Here is a 10,112-nt window from a genome sequence, read left to right as displayed (position 1 = left end):
CCTGTGTGCTAAGTTAGGCTATAACCAACCCGTGTACCAAATTTTACTTAAGTAAGTTTTTGCGTGTTTAAGTAACAAACATGTCTCCATCCATGTATTGAAGAAAAGAAAATTTCGGATTTATTATGTTAATAAGGTTGTAAGACTTACAAACTTAGTGTTTTTTACAATAACAATTTATTAAGGGCAACTGCACACTATGATCAGTTTAAGCGTGCGCACGCCCGTCGCCCACACAACGTACGTAGTTGCCGTAGCAGCAGTATAACGTAGACTGCGCTACGGAGGCTACGCTCCGGCACGCTACTACGCTCGCGATCAACTACACTATTCTTGAATGTGTATAACAAACTAATTATGGACTGTGTACAATCATAATTCCAGAAATTCTTGTGTACGTGTTCTAAATTTAAATCTAAAATATTCGACCATTTGTGTTGTGCTTGTTTTGAAACTATTTTTAATTTTTTGTGGCTTCTCAAAAAGTTGCGGCGGCATACAGGTTTGTATAATTGGATTTATTTTAGTTATAGTCATAATTATTAATACTGTTTGTCTCTTATTTCGATGTCTTTGAGTAATAATATTTGTTTTAAATGTAGGTTAGATATAAAACCTATATAACACGTAGTTTTCATTAAAAGAAAACTAAAGAAAATACAAAAAAGTTAGTTTTTTCATTAAATTAATAAAATTTTAAATTGTTTGTATATGTGTACTACACATTAATAATATTAATAGTTTTTATTGTATACTATTGATGGCATACAATAATTGTTATATGCAAAATATTGTAAAAGAGTACAAATTAATTACTTGTCAATGATATATCAAGTAAATAAATATTACTACGTAAATATTAAAACATATAAACTGTGTTTTTATTCTTGATATATTTAATTTTGATACGTATTAAAAGTATATAAAATAGCGATAGTAAAAAGATTATTTTATTTAAAAAAATATTTTTAAATGAACAGTTAAAAAAGGACGTTCCATTTTTATTAATGAAAAAAAAAATACAATACATATTTTTACCTGTATTGGTAAAAGCAAACGATAATTGTAAACAAACATCTCATGTGAAATGTGGGTGTAAGGAATATAAACTCTCAGAAATCTACACTCCTCGCAAAAATTAAGGGAACATAAAAATTATTGAAATTTTTGGTGATTTTCAACAGGCTGTATTTCAGTGAAAAATAATCGTACAGGAAATTTAAAAAAAGGGTTTTGAAGCTTGAAAACTCTAGTTTTCAGATTTTTTGGTGAAAAAATTTTTTGAGCTCCGGTTTCCATGCAATTCTTAAACAAACCTGAAAATAATTTTTTTCTAAATTTTCTAGGTTTAGTTTTTCACTCTATGGGCATGGAAAAATTTTTTCGAGCTACTCCATTGTATAGGTCTCTTAGCGTGTTTATTCAGCTTCAAAAATCGCTTTGGATGGCTCAATTACGACCATTTGTCTCCGAGATATCGAACTTTGAATGCAAAAGCATCCTTTTCCATTCAACTGCTAATATCTCTGGAACTACTGGTCGCACAGCAAGCGGGCGCCGAGTTTCTTTACCTGCATAAAATTTTCTTGATTTTTTTCGATTTTTTTTTGATAATGAATTTTTAAAAAAACAAAAAATTGAGTAAAAAGTGAAAAACAAATGAAATTATTGATTTTTGAATGGATTAGGGTGAGTTTAAGGGACAAAAACCTTGTTCCCTTATTTTTTCCAAAATTTCAATCAATTGGTCCGGGAAAAACCGTTGAACCGATCGCTCCAGGGATTTGGGGGTTCTTTAAGGAACAATAGACTGTAAAATTTTCCTCAAACCTTAGCTTTCCCGCCCATATTAGCGAAGATACAGCCAAGTAACCAAAAAAGGAGAAAAAGTCACTTTTTTCCACTTTTTTCAATTCAATGTTAGAGGTGGAAAAAAATTTTTTCTTCACTAACTCTTGACTGTGCTTAATTGGAAATTTTATACAGATAAAGAAACTCGGCGCCCGCTTGCTGTGCGACCAGTACTTCCAGAGATATTAGCAGTTGAATGGAAAAGACACAGATCTCTCTATAGAAATAATATCCCAATACGATCAACAATAGTTTTATCTATAACTGTTATGACCCCAAAAAGTTTATATACAAGTCTCAATACACTATGTATACAACTATCCACATACATACATATGTGGATAGCTGTATACATAGTGTATATACTTCTTTAAAAAAAAACATTACATTAATAAATTACCAAAGGGAGACTTTGTACAAAAGTCGTTTGCTTGTGCACTTCTGTCCCATTCGTGTTTCTACCGTGAATGTGTTTGATTGGTTGTGTTTCGGTTTGAAGGGTGGGATATGGCAATGAAGAGAAATAACAACGCATGAGAAGTATCATGGGCGAAATAGTATACTCTGTTATGTCCATTGTACTGCTCATGTCTATAGGCGACGGTTACCACTTTCCATCAGGTGGGCCGTCAGTTTATTTGCCATTTTAAGTTGCATAAAAAAATGTCGCCCAGTTCGTAAGTTTCTATCACTGAACTGGTACTCCAAAAACATTTTGCTTCGACCCGTATCTAAAACTATTTCTTAAAGAGAGATATAATAAAATAAATAATAATAATAAGTATTATACAATCAAACTTAGCGACTACTTCTCAAGCTAGCATATCCTGTCAACCCTATATTGTTACTAGGGGCTGGGTAATGAATATTTGATGGCATAACTCAAAACACCCAGATCCGAGCCAATTCAGAAACATCCGTTTCCCATATGGGCCTAACCAGGAATTGAACCCGGGACCTCATATACGTAAAGCAATGTGCCTGCCATTGCGCTATGGAGGTGGTTAAAATATTTATATGATAAATATATGTATATAATAATAATATTTTATAAATTCAATTTCCCAATGGTCTCTTACTAAAAGTTGATCCCAAGTTACTACTATAGGGATGTTCTGAGTCCTATCTACTGTAGTTGGTACATTTATTGTAGTCGCTTCAATTAGTCGGAGGTCGCTCGCATTGTAATCTGCATTCAGCGGTGCAACATGTTTAAGTTCTTTAAATTTAAATTCCCTCTCTGCATGCATATAGTCATCGTATTAAAGTGAACATAACTTTTAAAAGTTACGTTTAAGATCGATGTTTAATTATTTGGGTGTCGCCTTATATTTTACATAAAATATATATCCTGTTTACGAGCTGCGAATGGATTGATGCCAATGCAATTCATTCATATTTTGTACAAGTTGAAATGTAAATCTACCCACGCAATTGCAACATTTTAATTTTTATCTATTTGTCGCTGGAAGAAGGTAGTATCTATGATACAAGCTCGGCCTGCATAGATAGTATAGATGCTACTGGTAAATCATATGTATGATGCGTATTTGACAAAAATGCAATAGTTTTTAAGAAGAATAACTGTAACTACTTAAATTGGTGTCAATAAAAAATATATTTTTATTATTATTTTATTATATCACTTTATTCGGAAATAATGTCTTAATATGAGTCAACTGATGTTAATTTTTACGTGTTTTTTTTTATTTTATTTTTTACATTTTACATATATTGATTGTCTGAGATAAAAAGTAAGTAGTCCAAATTCTTATCTCCCCAATAGTACATGTGCACTAAATTTTATAACTCCAGGTTGTCTGTAAGAGATTGATTTTAGCGATAAGGCCGCCTTTTGTGTATAAATACTCCTTGTATACATCTTTATTGTGTGCAATACAGTTTATTATTATTATTATTTATGATATAGATTATAATTATTCATATTCTCTATTGTTTATATATATAAAAAAATGTTTGATACAAAAGGCGGATCTAACGCTGTATAGCAGTCAGTGCAGACTGTCTACCAGTTAGCCTTTGGTTAAACCAGATAAACAGAAATGTAATGATGCGGTGAAAAATATTGAAAACTATTGTAAGTTACTAGTAGACGTATATATGTATGTTTGTTTGTTGTATTAGATTTAAAAAAAACTATAGAACTAATATTATGAGAGAAGATTTGATTTTTTCTATACATTTGTTTGTAATGGACAAACTAAACAGAACTGTTAATTGATTTTAAAAATTCTTTCACCTATAAAAAGCTACATTATTTAAGAATATCAACGACTGGGTTTAAAAAAAAAGTTTTAAGTCGGGACGAGATGGTAGTATTGTATATTTCTTATAGTATTAAGTTTGTCTTTTGTATTATGTATCTAATTATTTAATAAAGTTATTTGAAACAAGAACTAAATGATTTAGCTTTTATGTGATGACATGACTTCATGTCAGATGTATCTTAGTTTTTATTTCGAATGTTCTCGGTAAATATACGTTAATAGGCACCTTATGGTAAGTTATATACATCGCCTATAAACTTGAGTACTATTATTGACAAAACAGAATACTAATACCAGTGTTATCTTTGCCAACCCTGAAAATTAGGAAATAAGGCAGTCTACTTTAAAAGATGTCTCAAATTGAACAATTTTTAACCGTCGCGAGCTCCCGTTTCGCAGTCGCACCTCACGTACGTTATATTTCTTTTTCACATCATATAAATGTAAAGGTGGCGATTTCGTGACAGATTTCTCGTTTTACTGCTCAACTTTTTAGGGTTGTCTCTATATGTAGTATGAGTGTCATATTTCATTTTGTGGCTCAAACTCATTTTGTAGCAAATGTGTTTTCTAAATTATTCTTGAAACGAGTTCTGTTTTTTTTTTGTGGTATGGCTAAAATTTACGGCTGCAATGTGAAGTCGTTGGAGGCTTTATAACTTTACTAGTTTTTACCCGCGACTTCGTTTGCATGATTGTGATATGTTATGCGTATACCAAATTTTATAGTGATTGATTAAGGTTTGTAACAAGCAAATATCACTTTCACATTTATAATTAGTAAGGAAGTATTTTAATCGAAAATTCAAATAACAATTTATATTAACTTAAACTTACATCTGTATTTAATATTATAAAAAGGAAAAATTTGATATTTTGTATGTTTGTTGGTAATAAATAAACTTATAAATTACTCAACTGATTTTATAAAATTCTTTCTAAAATTCTAGAGAAACCTGCATTATCAGCGAGTAATTTGTTTGAAAATGGCTATATATTATTACAAAAAAAAAATAGAGATCACTACGATAATTACAGTAATGTAATCCAAAGTATCAAACATTTTCCTATTAAATCTAATATAAAATATACATTTACTATTCTTTCTACCTACTATCACCACTATATAATAAAATTATATCTTTTTAAGCGATGTCAAAATAGAAGGAAATGTTCACTTTGTCTGAATTCTTTGTGCTGCACGATATCTTGGTAATTTTGTATCAATTTTCATAATTATTTGAAATGTCAATATGATTTACTTTCATATTGTTTTCGTGAGGATTGACATCATTGTTAGAGTACACTCTATTAATAAAAAAGATAGCAGAATCGTTTAAGAATTAGCGAATTTAGATTCCTTAATCGGTCAGTCAGTCAATCGAACAAGCATTTATATATACATACATATATTTATACATACATATTATACATACATACAAACATATATATATATATATATATATATATATATATATATATATATATATATATATATATATATTTATGTACATTTGGTGGACTTAATACCGGATGGTGTTCTCTACCAGTCAACTATTGGGCAAACCGAAATACATAGGCGGTGCATTTTTGAATAGAGGAAAAATAAAGAACTAAATACACAGGTTAATATTAATAAATGTGGAAGAAGCGAAAGAGGTTTGTTTGAATCGAAGCATTAGGCGTTCCATGTTTCTGCCTACCCCAATGGGAGACAGGCGTGACAGATACGATATGTATGTACGTATATAATGTTATACAATTTTGAGTTATTAAGTAGGTACATCTAAAATCTGTCTCTACTGTCACCTCTATTTTTGTAGGCTGTTTCGTGACATAGAAATGTCTAGGGAATACAATATCCAGTTATGAGTGTCTATCTAATATAATGAAATAGGTGTAGACTGTACGGCTTCACAGTGCATTACAAGGTCAATGTACTAATCCTACTATCTTATACTACTTAAACTAGCTGTTGCCTGCGGCTTTGCACGTGTGGTGTCGTGTTTCCTTTTAGTTGAAAATTTTCAAAATATTTTCTTAGCGTATACATCCATACGTTGTAATTTTTTTGGTAATTTTTGTGGTGGTAGAGGACAATTAATGTATTAACATCTTTATAACTTCATGATGCATTAATAAACAATTCACAAACAAACAAACTCACTTTTATATATATAATATTAGCAAGAATTGTAAAAATAAAATAACAAAATGTATTTATAATAAATTGGGTACGATCTCCAATTAAAACTAGGTATGTCGTGACTTACTCGCGTGCAGTGTTTCGTTGTGGACCATTATTTTACCAAATTAACTAAGCAGTATATTCGTTTAATTACATAGACGCTTTTTAAAATTATTAATTTGTAACTGTAAAATGAAAATGAACGAAATTATAATACTGTCATTTCTACTTACAATAGTCACGAATGATAATTCTATTTATGTACAATTATTTTCCAACTGACTTAAAAAAGAAACAGGTTCTCAATTCGATTGCATTTTTTTATGTTTGTTACCTCATAACTCCGTCAGTTCTAAATAAATTTAGAAAATTCTTTCTTTATTTGAAAGGACAAACTTACAAATTAGTCATGCAGAAATTTTATCAAAATCAGTTTAGAAGTTTGGTTTTTAAGTCAAAATAACTGGTTTTGTTAGTTGAAGTTGGTTTCTTTATGGGACACAATTTTTAAATATATAGTGACTTCCAGATTTTTGCCTTTCATAGTTTATGGTTTATAAGAAATAGTTTTTTTTTATACAACTTCGAATGGCTAACAAGCTGACGGCCCACCTGATGGAAAGTGGTAACCGTCGCCTAAAGACATGAGCAGTACCACGGACATAACAGAGTATACTGTTTCGCCCTTGATACCCCCACGCATTGCCATTCTTGAGGACTTATGTGTTATTCCTCTGTACCCTGTAAATTCACTGCTATATCCCTTTAAACCGAAACACAGCCGTGCAAACACAACTGCTTTATGGTTGAAACACGAATGGGACAGAGGTGCCCAAGCTAACGACTTTTATACAAAGTCTCCCTCTGGTAGTTGATGTAATCGTTTAGGTAAACTATGGTAATTTATCTTGACGTTTACGTTTCGACCAGGTAAACACTGGCCGTAGTCACGAGTAGACCGATGTAGCAGTGTCATGCCTCCGCTTCCGAGGGAGAATTTGTATGTACCTAATCTTTACCAAATTACAAGTCATCGCTTTATATAATGTATGTAGAGTATGCAAGCACACCATCCCTGATGTTATTATAATGCTTGCATGTCTAACATGTGTAAGAATCTTTATTAAAAAGATTGGCTCTGCAAACCACAACACATTTTAAACGGTAGCGAATGTAATGAACACTTACAATGTATTTTATATATTTTTCTTTTTTTTTTATAATATTTATCAAGGAATTTCGTAACTGGCTCTTAAACACAACAATGTCAGTGTTTTGATCTTTTGAGGACAAAACAATAAACTGAATTGTGACCATTTTGTGTTACTATGGCACACGCATAAAAGAAATAATTGTTACTTGTTTTATAAAATTTGCTTTTTTTTGTATATGCATTCTTTTATCTTTTTTTACTGTATCTCTTGTTATTTGTTTGCTGTAAGTAATGCAAGTAAATTATCTATCTATCTATCTATCTATCTATCTATTCGAGCATACCAACACCAACAAGAGCCTCTTATGCAAACAATTAATCAATAACAGAGGAATTAAAGCGGTCGCTGTGACCGAAAACAGTCAGGACTCATCAATGTCCTACACTGCATTTGCCTATACGAGGTCGCCGTTGTAGAAATAACACAAATGTCTATTAACCTTTAAAAAGACCTTTGGAAATGTTTATGAGAAAAAATGGTTTAGAATTTTCTTTACAACTTTTTAGGTATACGCGGAATTATGCGAAGTTGTTGTACAGTTATTATTCAACTTTGATTCGTGATTAACTTTAATATTAGATTTCAGGAAACCAGTTTATCGAGGATCAAATTTTGTACCGAAGATTATTTCTTTTCTCGCAATTTATCAAAGTTACTCCATAAATTAGCTACTAAGCAATTCTGAGACGTCGATTATTTTTACGAATAAGTAAAAATGAATATTTAAATAATTCTGCTTATTTAGGCGTGCTTTACTTAAGTTAATTGCTAGATATTGTATAATGATATAAAAATATAGGATTTCTAATACAAAAAAAAAATGTTTAAATATAGTAATTAATCTTCTACAATATTAAAAGAACTTTGATTATCATAATCATCATAAAATTTGTAATTTATTATTAACGGTCCTGAGTCGCCCATAACCATTGACTTCTTGAACTACATTTTAAAGTTGTCACCTATTGATCATCGTCGAGTCATCGTAAACTGATTTCAGTTTTTTAATGTATGAAAATGGAATGGTTTCCCTATGGTCCCGGCATAGAATAGGCCACTCCTTTCTTTCCTGTGGGTGTCATAAAAGGCGACTAAGGGAACTTAGTAGTCGAGAGATGGGCAGCAGCGTTCTTCTTAAAATATCACCAAAGACTCTTGGCCGGCGAATTGGCAAACGTTGTGGCAACTACTCGCAAAATTCTCCTTGTGGGGAAGGATTTTGTTCAGCAGTGGGCTGTTAACGGCTTAACGGTTTAGGTAAATACGTATAATGACGTAATAATAAAATGGAATGGCAACCCTGTCTGCGCTGTTGGTATACGCTGGTATTCTCATATCCTTATCTATCTCCACCAGTGAGGGATAAAATAGGCGAGGATGGAACCAAACCATCTAGACAAGTGGCAAGTGAATTGGTCAATGGAATCTACATCGCTACCGAGTCCGTGAGTTGGAATAGAACATCCGACGTTGCTATTTCATTCTATCTCACGGACTTGCTAGCGATGTCGAAACCATCGACGAATTTGCTTGCCATTTGTCTAGAGAGCCAGGTCAGTTAGCTTATCGTGACAAATTCATGAAACGATTTAAATCTAGACGGCCTAAGTGGAGGTCGACCTGATATCGCATGTAATGGGGTTATAACACCTCAATGCTAATAATCCTTCCCTATTACTGATTTCATTTGAATGTGGTTAATTCATAAATCTTACAATTTCGTCATATGAGAGTTTTTAAGTAATATAACAATACAATTTAATATTTTGAGTTATATCGGTATTTTTATTTCTTTAGTGTATATATTCATATTGGATTTTATCAGAATAAAAATGGAAATTTATTATTTGATAAAAATATAAAGTTACAATCACAAGATTTACAGTGGGCGATATCGTGGGCATCGACAAAGATTAACAATTCACAATCTGTTATAATTAAAAGTACATAGTGGGCGAGTATTAATATAAAAGAAAAGGAATATAAAATTGACACAATGATCATTTGCTGACACTCCAAGTATAGCCCTCTCCACATCTCGCGAGTGACTAGGAGAGAAACTTAATATGCAAATTTAAAATGTTGCAGAAAAATTAGAATTCTTTTCATTTCAGGCTTTAATTGTCCACAGCTGAACATAACCCTTCCCCATAAGGGGAGTTTTGCCAGTTGCCACGTTTAGCAGGCGGGTTGGTGACCGCAGTTAGGCTTTTAGAGATGTTTTAAGAGAGACGTTGCTGCTCGTTCTTTTACCATTAAGTTCCTTTAGTCGCTTCTTACGACACCTCTAGAAAAGGAAAGGAGGGTCTATCCTATGCTGAGACCATATGGATATTACCATTATGTATGTATTAATAATTTTCATTTGTAATATTTGTGGGATAGTAAAACTAACAGCTTTCCGCCACTTTGTCTGCTTGAACTAAATACTAATTCATGACATGAATCCTCTAAATACTAAAGAATTTTGAGTACTTTTCTAAGGATAAGTGGCGTCTTTTTATATAGTGACTAATAATAATTTTATTAATTTATTTAAATTTATTTATTTATTTACACTTTATTGCACCA

The 10,112-nt window shown here is 31.6% G+C and overlaps 1 protein-coding gene across 1 annotated transcript in view; it reads left to right on the top strand.

The window, feature by feature from the left end:
• The first annotated feature begins 274 nt into the window (after positions 1-274).
• LOC113512099 (head-specific guanylate cyclase) overlaps positions 275-10,112 on the top strand; it is a 155,623-nt gene continuing 145,785 nt past the window's right edge. Inside the window, exon 1 of the mRNA XM_026895876.3 lies at positions 275-502. The gene's annotated coding sequence lies outside the window, so the exon portion shown is untranslated. The remainder of the gene's footprint in view (positions 503-10,112) is intronic.

The sequence above is a fragment of the Galleria mellonella genome, unplaced genomic scaffold, assembly GCF_026898425.1.
Source record: "Galleria mellonella isolate WM207_F2 unplaced genomic scaffold, CSIRO_AGI_GalMel_v1 utg184, whole genome shotgun sequence".
Classification (NCBI taxonomy): domain Eukaryota; kingdom Metazoa; phylum Arthropoda; class Insecta; order Lepidoptera; family Pyralidae; genus Galleria; species Galleria mellonella.
The sequence above is the reverse complement of the archived record's forward strand: the minus strand, read 5'-3'. Positions and strand labels throughout refer to the sequence as shown.